The sequence below is a fragment of the Neovison vison genome, chromosome 2 (genome assembly GCF_020171115.1).
Source record: "Neovison vison isolate M4711 chromosome 2, ASM_NN_V1, whole genome shotgun sequence".
NCBI classification, from domain to species: domain Eukaryota; kingdom Metazoa; phylum Chordata; class Mammalia; order Carnivora; family Mustelidae; genus Neogale; species Neogale vison.
This window is the reverse complement of record NC_058092.1, coordinates 62,853,009-62,866,260: the sequence shown is the minus strand read 5'-3', so window position 1 is coordinate 62,866,260 and position 13,252 is coordinate 62,853,009.

Sequence of the window (13,252 nt, the reverse complement as noted above, 5' to 3'; positions counted from 1 at the left end):
TGCAGCCTTTATGGAAAAGTTTGGCAGTTCCTCCAAAAGTTTGGCAGAATTACCGTAAGCTAGCAATTCTGTTCCTAAATTTGTAACCAGAAGAATAGAAAGCAGGGTGTCAGATACTTTGTATTTCAATATTCATTGCAACATTATTAACAATAGTCAAAAGGTACAAATAATCCAAGTATTCATCAACAGATGAATGGACAAACAAATGTTGTGTTGGGTCCCCCAATAATGGGTCCATAATCAAAGGAGCGAGACTGATACAAAGTGAAGGTCAAGCAAAGCTTTATTTCGTGCCAAGCATCAAGAATCAAACTGACCATCAAACAGACCAGTCGGGGCTGCCCCTTACAGAGAGGGTGACCTGGCCACAACCAGGTGGCCAATGAGATTGCAACACACAGAGAAAGCTGCACAGTCATGCTAGGTGCCACACAAGTGGCCAATTGGCCTATAGTAGACATTTGAACTAGCCTATCACCTTGGTCAGAATTGGTGCCCAAAAGGTGAGCGCCCACACTCCTTGGTAGCTAGGGAGACAGAATGCACGCATTACTGGTTGGATGTCTCCACCTGACCCGACTCATCCCTGCATTCAGGCTTTTATCTCCACCTGACCTGACCTACCCTTATATTTGGGCGTTGTTACCTGGGACTTGCTTTTAAGTAAGTTCCTCTGGTGGGGGGGGGGTCAGGGGCAGTTTAAGTTTTACTGCATAAACAACAAAATGGCTGTTCAACCAATGTGGGGCCGTTCTGGCTAAATAGGTCCTTACAGTTGCATATATGTGCAATGGAATACTATTCAGCAATGTAAAAGGAATACAATTCTGAAATTTTTAATTTAAATATTTATTAAGCTGAAATTTTCACAATATTTTCATTCTTTTATGAAATTGATCTACAAATAGCTCTATATAACACCAAAGCCAGTGATTTAATAAATAAGAGGAATGCATCACTTTGCCAAAAAAAAATAAGCCTATACATTTATGTCTCTGTATAATATTTGTAGAATCAGTTTCCTAGGGTTCATGGGAACTAAAGTGTAAACACACCACATATACATACTACCCTTCATTACAGATGTACCTCAGAGATAATGCAGATTCAGTTCCAGACCACCATAATAAAGTTAGTATTGAAACGCAATGAGTTAAATATTGGTTTTGGTTTCCAAGTGCATACAAAAATTATGTTTTTACATATCAGATAAAGGGCTAGTATCCAAAATCTATAAAGAGCTTAGCAAACTCAACACCCAAAGAACAAATAATCCAATCAAGAAATGGGCAGAGAACATGAACAGATATATCTGCAAAGAAGACATCCAGATGGCCAACAGACAATGAAAAAGTGCTCCACATCACTCGGCATCAGGGAAATACAAATAAAAACCACAATGAGATACCACCTCACACCAGTCAGAATGGCTCAAATTAACAAGTCAGGAAATGACAGATGCTGACCAGGATGCAGAGAAAGGGGAACCCTCCTACACTGTTGGTGGGAATGCAAGCTGGTGCAACCACTCTGGAAAACAGCATGGAGGTTCCTCAAAAAGTTGAAAATAGAGCTACTTTATGACCCAGCAATTGCACTATTGGGTATTTACCCTAACGATACAAATGTAGTGATCCAAAGGGGCACGTGCACCCGAATGTTTATAACAGCAACATCCACAATAGCAAACTATGGAAAGAACCTAGATGTCCATAAACAGATGAATGGATAAAGAAGAGGTGGTATATATACACAATGGAATACTCTGCAGCCATCAAAAGAAATGAAGTCTTGCCATTTGCAATGACATGGATGGAACTAAAGGGTTTTATGCTTAGTGAAATAAGTCAATCAGAGAAAGACAACTATCATATGATCTCCTTGATATGAGGAAGTAGAGATGCAATGTGGGGGGTTTGGGGGGTAGGAAAAGAATAAATGAAACAAGATGGGATTGGGAGGGAGACAAACCGTAAGAGACTCTTAATGTCCCAAAACAAACTGAGGGTTTACTGGGGGGAGGGGGGTTGGGAGAAGGGGGTGGGGTTATGGACATTGGGGAGGGTATGTGCTATGGTGAGTGCTGTGAAGTGTGTAAACCTGACAATTCACAGACCTGTACCCCTGGGGCTAATAATACATTATATGTTGATAACAAAAATAAAAAATTATAAAAAATTATGTTTTTACTATATTATAGTTCATTAAGTGTGCAAAAGCATTATGTCTAAAAAAACTATGTATATACCTGAATTACATAATAATTTGTTGCTAAAAAATACTAATTACCATCTGAGTTTTCAGTGAGCCATTATCTTTTTGCTGGTGGAGAGTCTCACCTCAGTGTTGACAGTTGTTGACTGATCAGGGTGTGCTTGCTGAAAGTTGGGGTGGCTGCAGCAATTTCTTGGAATAAGACAACAGTGAAATTTGCCACATTGGTTGAGTCTGTCTTTTACAAATGATTTCTCTGTGGCATGTGATGCTGTTTGATAGCATTTTACCAATAGTAGAACTTCTTTCAAAATTGGAATCAGTTCTCCCAGATCTCTCCACTGTTCTATCAACTAAGCTTATGCAATATTCTGAATCCTTTGTTGTCATTTTAACAATCTTCACAGAATCTTCACCACAGTAGATTTCATCTCAAGAAACCACGTTCTTTGCTCATCCATAAGAAGCAATTCTCATTCATTAAAGTTATATCATGAGATTGCAGGAATTCAAATATAATAATAATGAAAAATTTTGAAATATTGTGAAAATTATCAAAATGTGACACAGAGGCACAAAGTGAGCTAATGCTATTAGAAAAATGGTGCCAATAGATTTGCTTGACACAGGGTTGCCACCAATTTTCAATTTGTAAAAAATGCAATATCTGTGAAGTAAAATAGAGCCAAATGTAATAAAATAAGGTGTGCAAGTATATTCAAATCAAATGGATTTATATTAAGCATCAAAATAAGTGCTATATAAGCTTTATATTTTATATACAAAAATATTAATTGAATCATGAGTACTTTGTTGATAATGGGTACCATACTTTATGAACCTTGAACCTTGAAAACATTATGCCAAGTGAAATAAACCAAGCACAAAAGAACAAATATTATGCGATTCCACTTACTTGAAATATCTGGAAAAGGCAAATTTATCAAGACAGAAAGTAGATTAGAGAGCACAGGGGTAGGGGAGACCAGGGAATGGGAGCTATTGCTGAATAGTTGCAAAGTCTCTGTTTGGGGTGATGAAAAATTTTGGAAATAGATAGTGGTGATGGTGGCACAACATTATGAATATAATTAATGCCACTAAATTGTACACTTAAGAGTGGTTAAAATGGTCAATTTTGTGTTATGTGTTTTTTACCATAGTAAAAAAAGTTATCAAAGACCTAGGTTTTTTCCTTCATTTATTTATTTATTTGTTTGTTTGTTTATTTATTTGACAGTCAGAGATCATAGGTAGGCAGAGAGGCAGGCAGAGAGAGGGGAGGAAGCAGGGTCCCTGCTGAGCAGAGAGCCCAATGCAGGGCTTGATCCCAGGACCCTGAGATCATGACCTGAGCCAACGGCAGAGGCTTAACCCATTGAGCTACCCAGGCACCCCAGGTTTTTTCCTTCTTTTCACTTTGCTGTCCATAGCATCAACTTTATTCTAAAGCTATTTCTACCTACTTCATCACCCTTCCTCAGACAACAAAAGCTGTAACTCAGTTATGAGTCCAATAGAATCATAGGAGGGGAAGATACATGATATTGACATGCAGATCACAGCCAAAAATAGTGATGTCAGGAAAACTAAGTCATGTCAGTGTGGATTTTGGTTTCCAGAAACACATCAGCCTGTAAGCCTAGGTTTGTCTGGAAGGATAGCAGGGCTGTAGTGGCAGAAAACTCAGGCCTTCCTGGGCCCCACCAGAGTAGTGCAAGCCTGTACTTGTAATAAGAATTCAGTGAGTGTTAGTTATCATCTCTAGGAAACTCTTGGTTTGTTAGAGGGTCCCAGAAAAGAGATTTTAGGACCTGATCCTGAATAAAATAATTATGGTTCTGGGTCTTAAGGAAAAGAGTTGTGGTTAAAAATGGTCAGTTTAAAGGTATGCACAGCAACTAAATGTGGCATTTAGAGGAAAATACAGAGAGATATGGGAGAGGGAAGACTGCAGACAGTAAGGAGGAGATTAGGTTGATTTTAGATGGGTCTACTTGGGGAGGAGGAGGGTTTAGCAACAGAGCCAGACTTCAGAAAAACTGGGGGCTAAAGAATTAAGTCTGCTATCCTGCTCTCAACAAGTACCAGGAAGCCTATGCCTGCTTTCTCAATCTTGTTGCCCTCTTGGAGTTCTTTGGCTCTCTGGTTATGGCCAGAACTTTCCACCAATGAAAGCTATTCTGAGATGCATGTGGTATTGATGGGCAACATTCAAGAATATGGTCTGGGTTTCATAAACTTTTATTCTCTAGAATTTAACTCTATGATCTTCACCAGAGTAGCTATTTGTTGTTTTTATTGTTGTTTATCAAGATAAGGATAAGATGAGCCCTTTTGGTTTTACTGGATAAGATTTTTATGATAAGTAGTGAAGGAAGACAATGAAATAGGTGGAAACCCCTACTTTTGTGAAGTTTGGTAGTTTGGAGCCCATGAAATATACCATATTGTTAACCTCATCACATGGGCCATATCATTTTCTATATTGGGCTGAATGCTGAGCCTGGGATCACATCTTCACTAGTGGAAGGGGTGGTCAGCCTGAGAGGAGAGTAGGATTAAAAAGGCTGAGGCAGGGGACTAAACCCTATCCAGAAAGTCAGTCAAAAGACTGATATGGGGGTGGGGGGAGCGCTGAGACCCAGGGTGGGTCTGGGGTTTTCTGGGGTTCCCAGAAAGTCAAGATATTGTACTACCAGCCAAAGATGCAAGTGTGCTCAAAGCACTTGGAATCAAGCAGGTCTGAAATATATACAGAAGGCTGGATTTTGCTTACTCCCTAGCCTCAAGCTGACTTTTATAGCCTTGTTGTTTGTTCCGCATGGTTTAAAGGTCTGGCAGTTTCTACCATAAGCAAAAGTCCTGATGGGCAGAAGTTGAGTGGATTCATTTAATGGTTCAGGCTCAAAGTCATGATGATTAGAGGGCAGAATGTTATATTCTGAGATTGAAGGCCTTTGGGATCTCTGGAACGTATAATTCAGAAGTTTGCTCTTCTAGGGCTATTTGAGAGCTGTGACAATGCTGACTCTTAACCCTTTTAAGCAGGATTCCCATACTTTTGTGTTCATTAGGAAAAGGTATCCTGTCCTCTTGGTGATGCAAGCCACAAGGGAGGGCACAAAGCTGTTGAGCAGAGTTTAGGCTTGATTTCAGACTTTAGTCTTGTTTTAGGGGGATATTTTAATCTGATGAGCATCCTGCACAGCCATACAGGTTAGCTGCCCAGGCTTTACAGAGTACATGAAGTTGACCATGATTAGCAGATTTTGGCAAATGTCAATGTGTGGGAATATCAGGTGCATCAACAGAAAATATTTTGATTAGCAAACTGAAATGAATGAAAACAGAATTAAGAAGACTTACTTTCTGACCAATTTTAGATGCAACATTACTGTGCCCTGAAATTCTTCGCTTTTTTTTTCATGTTTCCCTGTAAAATTGCTATTTTATTTCAACTTGTTCAACTTTCTATATAAAAGGGGGTATGTGCAAGAAAAACTTGATATCATTTTAGCGAATTAATGTCTTAATACTTGTTATCACGGTTGAGTCTGTTTTTCTTGTGTCTGGAATAGCCTCAATTTGGATAGGTGAACTTGATATATGGAGGTGGGAATGCAAAGAAAATTTATGATCAGCTTGGAGCAAATGTTGGTCTAGACTCAGTGTTAGAATGGCTAACAGGAGGATTTTTCCTGAATAAATTACTATTTCTTGTCACCAAAGGAAGTTAAAGGAGCTCTTTTTTTTTTCAATTTATTTATTTTCAGAAAAACAGTATTCATTATTTTTTCACCACACCCAGTGCTCCATGCAATCCGTGCCCTCTATAATACCCACCACCTGGTACCCCAACCTCCCACTCCCCCTCCACTTCAAACCCCTCAGATTGTTTTTCAGAGTCCATAGTCTCTCGTGGTTCACCTCCCCTTCCAATTTACCCCAACTCCCTTCTCCTTTTTAGATGAGGAGGTTTTTTGTTTGTTTGTTTGTTTGTTTTTTACCTCTGCCTTGTGGTTTGGTTTTATTTTGCTTTTTTCTTTGCTTCTTCAGTTGTCCACTGTCAAATCAGTGAAATAACCATGTAGTGCCTCTACCAAACTTAATAGAAAATTAATGTCTTAATTAGTATAGTCACACTCCTCAGATTCAGAATCTGGAGACATAGCTACAATTCCTGGGATTTTGTATTTTCCTTAGATATCGGTTTACATTTTCTCCTCAGTTTTATTGAAATACAATTGCTGTATAACATTATGTAACTTAAGGTATACAACATGATGTTTTGATACCTGTATATATTGTGAAATGATCACCACATAAGATTAGTTAATATAGCTCTCACCTCATATAATTATTTTTGTGTGTGTGATGAGAACATTTAAGACCTACTCTCTCAGCAACTTTTAAGTATATAATACTATATTGTTAGCTATAGTCACCATGCTGTTCTTTACATGACCAGAATTTATCTTGTAACTGAAAGTTTATACCCTTTGACCAACATCTCATTTTCCCCAACCACCAACCCCTGGCAACCTTCATGCTATTTTATTTCTATGGTTTTGACTTTTTAAAAGGTTGCACATATAAGTGATATCATGAAGTATTTATTTTTTTCTGTTTGACTTATTTTACTTAGCATAATGCCTTCAAAGGCCATCTGTGTTGTTGCAAAAGGTAGGCTTCCCTTCTTTTTTATGTATAAATTATATTTCATTGCATTCACCCCACATTTTTCTTATCTATTCATATCTCAACAGACACAGGGTGTTTTCATGTCTTGGCTACACTGGATAATGCTGCAGTGGACATGGGGGTGCAGATAGCTCCAAGACAGTGATATAATTTCCTTGGGATATACATATATATAGAATAGGGATTTCTGGATGATATGGTAGTTCTATTTTTAATTGTCTAATTCTTTTTTATGATATCATTTAGATTCACAAGCAAGTACATCCTGAGTGTAACCCCCAAATTATAGATTCCAGTCCACTAATTAAAGATTCATTGATTTCATACTGTTTTAGGCAATGCACTAAGAGCTGTGGTACAAAGTTGATCAAAAAGACAAAAGGAAGAAAAGAGACACTGAAATATGGTTTTCATAGACCTTTTTATAGGGTTCTACAGTAGCATGGGGTGGGGCACTGAGTCTAGTCCTGGGGAATGGGAACTCTCTTTGAGAAAGTGAAAGTGTTAAGACTTAGCCAGATGAAGATGTGCAAACCTTAGAAACAAGAGAGAACATGGCCCATTTAAGGAGCTATAAGTAATTAGGGAGGGCCAGAGCACGAGTAGAAGGGATGTAGTGGTAGGAAATAGGAATTGGTAGGAAGGCAAGAAGACTAGTTAGTGGGCTACTGTAGTAATCTAGAAAAAATGATGATGGTATCCTAAACTAAGGTAATGACAGTGAGGATGGAGAGAGTGACAAAGACATTAAGAGTGTGGAACAAAGAGTTGGTATTTGATTTGGAAATGAAGGGGTGGGAGAGGGAAGTATCATGTATGGTGTTTAGGTTTCTGATTTGGGCATTTGAGTGAGATATTAGGGTTAATGACAAGAGGGGGAAATATGGCAAAGAGAGGAGTCTGGGAGCCTTCATTTCCTACTTGGTACCCTTCATGTTTATCCTTCCTAGTATCCCAGTCAGGTCTCCTAAAGATCCAGGAACCCCCCTGAACTGAGACTATTGCAGTATTCTGGAAATCTCATTTATCTCCTCGATAGCTAGTATTGTGCCCCTAGAAACAAGCCCCATCTCCATTGGTTGGAGACCTCTCCAGTAAGGATAGAATTCCTTGGATCATAGTTACAATACACTAGGACATCAATGTAAATTCCTACTGAGATCCCTCTCTCTAATGCTAAGTCTGACAAATGTACCCCTGGTACTGACAGTCTTATGCCTGATGTTGACCTATGTCTTCACTTCACTTCTGTTACCAGGCCAGCATCTCCAATAATGACTTTTTCCTTCCTTGGTAACCTAATTTTGTCAATGACCCTGCAACCTTGTCCTAAACTGGCCTGAGTGATGACTGTGGATAAAAGGGCATGGAAGCTCAAGCAACACCCAGAATTCTACTTTGCCAGCTCTATCCCTGCCTTTTACAGATGAACTAAAATCGAATATTACTGGAGGTGCAAGAAGGAAGGGTATACAGTATTCCATTTTATCTCCAAGTGATACATTTGTAAGAATATATTATAATTAAAGTTATATGGATGTAGTTTCTTGCCAAAATATCTTACTGTACTGTACTCACCCTTCTTACAATGATGATGATGTGAGATGATAAAAGGCCTATGTGGTTTTTTTAAATTTCATTTTATTTTTTCAGTATTCCAAGATTCATTGTTTATGCACCACACCCAGTGCTCTATGCAATACATGCCCTCCTGAATACCCACCACCAGACTCACCTATCCCACCATGCCCTCCCTTCCAAAACCCTCAGTTTGTTTCTCAAAGTTCACAGTCTCTCTTGGTTTGTCTCCCCCTCCGATTACCCCCAAATCACTTTTCCTTTCCTTCTCTTAATTTCCTCCATGTTATTCCTTATGCTCTACATACAATAAGTGAAACCATATGATAATTGACTCTCTCTACTTGATTTATTTCACTCAGCATAATTTCCTCCAGTCCCGTCCATGTTGATACAGGGGTATGCATCCTTTCTGATGAAGGCATAATACTCCATTGTATATATGGACCATATTTTCTTTATCCATTTATTTGTTGAAGGTCATCTTGGCTCTTTCCACAGTTTTGTGATTGTGGCCATTGCAGCTATGAACATTGGGGTACAGATGGCCCTTCTTTTCACTACATCTGTATCTTTGGGGTAAATACCCAGTAGTGCAATTGCAGGCACTACATAGGGTAGCTCTATTTTTAATTTTTTCGAGGAATTTCCACACTATTTTCCAAAGTGCCTGCACCAACTTGCATTCCCACCACCAGGGTAAGAGAGTTCCCCTTTCGCCACATCCTCTCCAACATTTATTGTTTCTTGTCTTGCTAATTTTTGCCATTCTAACTTGCATAAGGTGGTATCTCAATGTGGTTTTGATTTGAATCTCCCTGATGGCTAAAGATGATGAAGACTTTTTCATGTGTTTGTTAGCCATTTGTATGTCTTCATTGAAGAAGTGTCTGTTCATGTCTTCTGCCCATTTTTGACTTGATTATTTGTTTTGGGAGTGTTAAGTTTGAGAAGTTCTTTATAGAACTTGGATAGCAGCTCTTTGTCTATAGTGTCATTTGCAAATATCTTCTCCCATTCCATGGGTTGCCTCTTTGTTTTGTTGACTGTTTCCTTGCTGTGCAGAAGCTTTATATCTTGATGAAGTCCCAAAAGTTCACTTTTTGCTTTTTTTCCCTTTGCCTTTGGAGATATGTCTTGAAAGAAGTTGCTGTGAAAAGACCTGTGTGTTGAGATGAAATGAGGTGAATGACGTAGGCATTGTGATGTAGCTTTAGGCTACTATTTACCTTCTGATGATATGTTAGAAGGAGAGTCATTTTCTTCTGGACTGAAGTTGGCTGTGAATAACTGAAACCATAGAAAGCAAAATCCCAGATAAGAGAGGGCTACTGTACTTTCCATTATTTCCCATCTCTCTCTCCCAGAGAGCACATAACTGAAAGATGAGTCCTTGATTAAGTACCAGTCACTTCCCCTTCTTAGCTGTGGTCTGAAGCTAGTTCTTCCTCCTGTAAACTTAAAACAAAGAGCAACCCAACCAAAGAGAGACCTAATGAGAATTAGAAGGCTCTTAAGCCATTAGGTTGCCTCTTAAAATTCTTACCTGTGGTGAGTACACAACATTCAATACCTTTGCTCCATGTGCAGCCTCTCATAAAGCATTTAAAACCAATTATTTTATGTACAGATTTGTCAGAGTGCTTGACTTAATGCAGCTCATTAAAACCTCATGGAGATAAGTGACTCATAGATCCCTGCAGGCCAGAACACCTCTTCTGGTCAGGTTATCACTGCTGACAGGCAATGGAAAGTTGACTAACCAGCAAATCTGATAAGGTTTGATTTACCTCAGAAGTTTAAAATCTGTACAGAGTCTTTTTGAAAACATCATAGGCTGCATGCTGGAGAATCAGATCTTTTCCTAAGGAGGCAAAAAAAGCATACAAGGAGGTGGAGGAATTGTCAAAGAAAAATGTCTTATGGTTATTTTCCTATGTGGAACTGTGGTATGGTGCTGGGAACTCTTCCTAACCACCACATTTCCATTTCTCTGAGCAAAACTTGAAGTCATAGGGAGGCAGAAGCATGACCCTCAGATAAGAAGGCATTAGTGGTAGGTAGGTCGGGGGCTGTTCAGTATATTTTCTCTTTCTTAAAGATATTGTATCTGAACACTGGAGCTACACTGAATATGCCTGCACATTGGGTTGTGCTAGCTTCTCCAGTGGTGGTGGAGTGGTTGACCAGAATGCTAGAGCTGAGGTCTACCCAAGAAAGAGCTATGACTTCTTAGAGCCCAGCGAACTTCCTGAACTAATGGTAGAGGAGTCCCTGGATTTGGATGGGGAAAGGGAAGGTCCTGTAACAGTATGATAAACCTCAGTTAGCAGGAGATGGGTCATAGCAGGCCCTGTTATTTGACACAGGTAACTTCTGATAGGTGTGGGGATATCCTCAATCCTCAAGTAGCTGGCATGGCATTTTATAGGGCACCATGAAGTGGAGAGTTGTAACTTGTTTATTTTTTGTTTTGTTTTGTTTTTACTTTTCAGTTTTTATTAAACTATAGTTCACATACAATATTGTATTCATTTCAGGTGTATAACATAGTCATTCAACAATTATGTACCATAATAAGTTTAGTTATATCTGTCATCATACAAAGTTATTAAGTATTATTGACTATATTACCTATACTGTCCTTTTCACTCTTGTGACTTATTTATTTTATAACTGGAATTTAGTACCTCATTATCCCCTTCACCTGTTTCACCCATCCTTCCAACCCTCCCTCTGGCAACCACCAGTTCGTCCTCTGTATTTGTGTGTCTATTTCTGTTTGCTTGTTTGTTTTGTTTCTTAGACTCCACGTGTAAGTGAAATCATATGGTATCTATCTTTTTCTGTCTGACTCACTTCACTTAGCGTACTACCCTCTAATTCCACCCATGTTGTGAAGAGGTGTAACTCAAGATGGAGGTGGTTCCAAGCACCCTCTTCAGGATGTATGGGGACCATTTTCTATTGGGTGAAGTGTTTTTCACAGAGTTTCTGGAGAGAGATCAGAGGGAATCATTTTGGTAAGGGTTATAGGCAGTCACAAACTAGAACTGACTGGTTTTTGGAGGAAAATTTTCAGCACATCCGTAAGTATACATATATTTCTTATGCAATATTTATTGAGCTCCTTACTCTCAAACATATTACATACAGCCCCCTACTCTATATTCACAGTGATGTTATAAGGTAGGTATTATTACCCATTATACAAAGAAGGTACAGAAAAACAGGTAATTTTTTATCCCCAAACATGTGCTCTTAATCACTTTTTCTGCTGTCTTCCAGTTTTATGTAGTTCAGCTTGTAGCGAAGGACTTTAATTCTTAATATTATCAGTTTAATTTGATGAGAAAATATAATATTTTTTCAGTTGGCTTATTAGACTCAGGCTGTTTGTTGTAAACAGGCTGATTGATCAAGGTGAAGAGAATAAAACTAAGTGAGATACAGATGCTTTGTCTTTGTGCATAGGCCACTGAAACTGGTTTGGGGGATTGGATAAAGAAATAATGTGTGTAAAAATACCAAGCACAGTGTCTGGCCCATAGGGGAAGCTCAAAAAAAATCTTGTGTGTGTTTTTTTTTAATTCTAAATCCTAAAGTCATATAAATTATCTTTAATTAGGAAGAGACTCAAAAGAAAATTATATGAAGAGTCTAAAGACTAGATTTTCTTTAAAAGTGGAAGACTTTCTTTTAAAATACAGGATTTTAAAAGATTTAAAAAGATCTTTTCTAATCACCTCTAAATTTAGATCTAGACATTTTACCTTCAAGCTACTTGTGTACTTACAGCCTTCCTTATATTAAGACCAGAAGCATAGGATAGGGATGAATTAGGGATGGGTGAATCCAGCCGTACTCTTGAGTTCACTGAACATCTCAGATGATTTTTCAAATGTTTTGGGCTCACTGAAATCCAAAACAGGTTTCACCCATGCTTATACTCTTCAGTTTGGAGCACGTGCAATTTAAGGGAAATTTAATCCATATGTTTCCGATTCGTTTACACTTAAATAGTCAAAATATTGTTTTTAATAGTTATTTGATGCCTAAGTAGCCTTTTGAACCTTTTAAATAAGGTTTTAGAAGCCTGCATTTCTCCTGAAAACAGGAAATCATATCTTTCCAAGGAGGAAAACTAATTTATACATCTGAAAATTCAGGTTCAGTTGAAAACACCCCAAACCACTGTTTTTTAATGGCTTGTCTGCCTTGCAAATGAACACTCAGCTTTAGACTAAATGCTATTTGAATATACCTACTTTTTGTCATGTATTTGGACTGAACATCCATTTCAGTTAGTATTGAGTTATTTTGAGTAGTGGATTTAAGGTCCTAAAGCTTCAATTTTACCTGGTTTTTATTTTGGTACAATTATTTTTGGTTTTAACTTATTCTAGCTCTCTTTGTTCATAAAACTAACATGGTTACTTATTTTTTCCAAATACTTCATGCATGATGAATTCTTTTTGTATTTTTCCTTTTTATTTTTTTTGTATTTTTTTTTGTATTTTTCCTTTTTTATTCCTTTTTTATTTCCTTTTTTATTCCTTTCCTTGACCAAGTATTTTGTATTTTTTTAATAAATGAAAGTACCTGATTTCCAGTAAAACTATGCAGAGCTTCAGTTGAAATATGTGTGTTACTTTTCACCGGTATGCCCAGAGACTGAGTAAAATCATGGTAGCCCAAAGGAAATTAGGCAACGCAATGTGCAAAGAAGAAAAAAAAAAAGCGAGAGAGGGAG